This window comes from Mycetomoellerius zeteki, unplaced genomic scaffold, assembly GCF_001594055.1.
Source record: "Mycetomoellerius zeteki isolate Tzet28-1 unplaced genomic scaffold, Tzet1.0 scaffold407, whole genome shotgun sequence".
Lineage (NCBI taxonomy): Eukaryota > Metazoa > Arthropoda > Insecta > Hymenoptera > Formicidae > Mycetomoellerius > Mycetomoellerius zeteki.
This window is the reverse complement of record NW_017257400.1, coordinates 1-321: the sequence shown is the minus strand read 5'-3', so window position 1 is coordinate 321 and position 321 is coordinate 1.

Sequence of the window (321 nt, the reverse complement as noted above, 5' to 3'; positions counted from 1 at the left end):
CAATCTTCAATCTCAATCTTTAATACCTAGTCCGATTGCGGCCTAATTGGAGTCGTCGAGTGGCTTGCTGCTCGGTGCGATGGACTTGTAATCTGTAGATCCAGGTTCGATCCCACCTGCATCCATATACACGCGATTTTTCGCGTTTAGGAAGCCGAAAATGGCTCCTCCAACTATATCAATTAATAATAAATAAATGTTAATATGGCTCAATTAGAATAAATCAATAAATAAAAGAAGGGCAACAAGCTAGTGGCCCCGATTCCCGATCTAGAGGAGCCTTGCGAGGTTTCCCGGCCCGCTAGTGGCCCCGATTCCCGA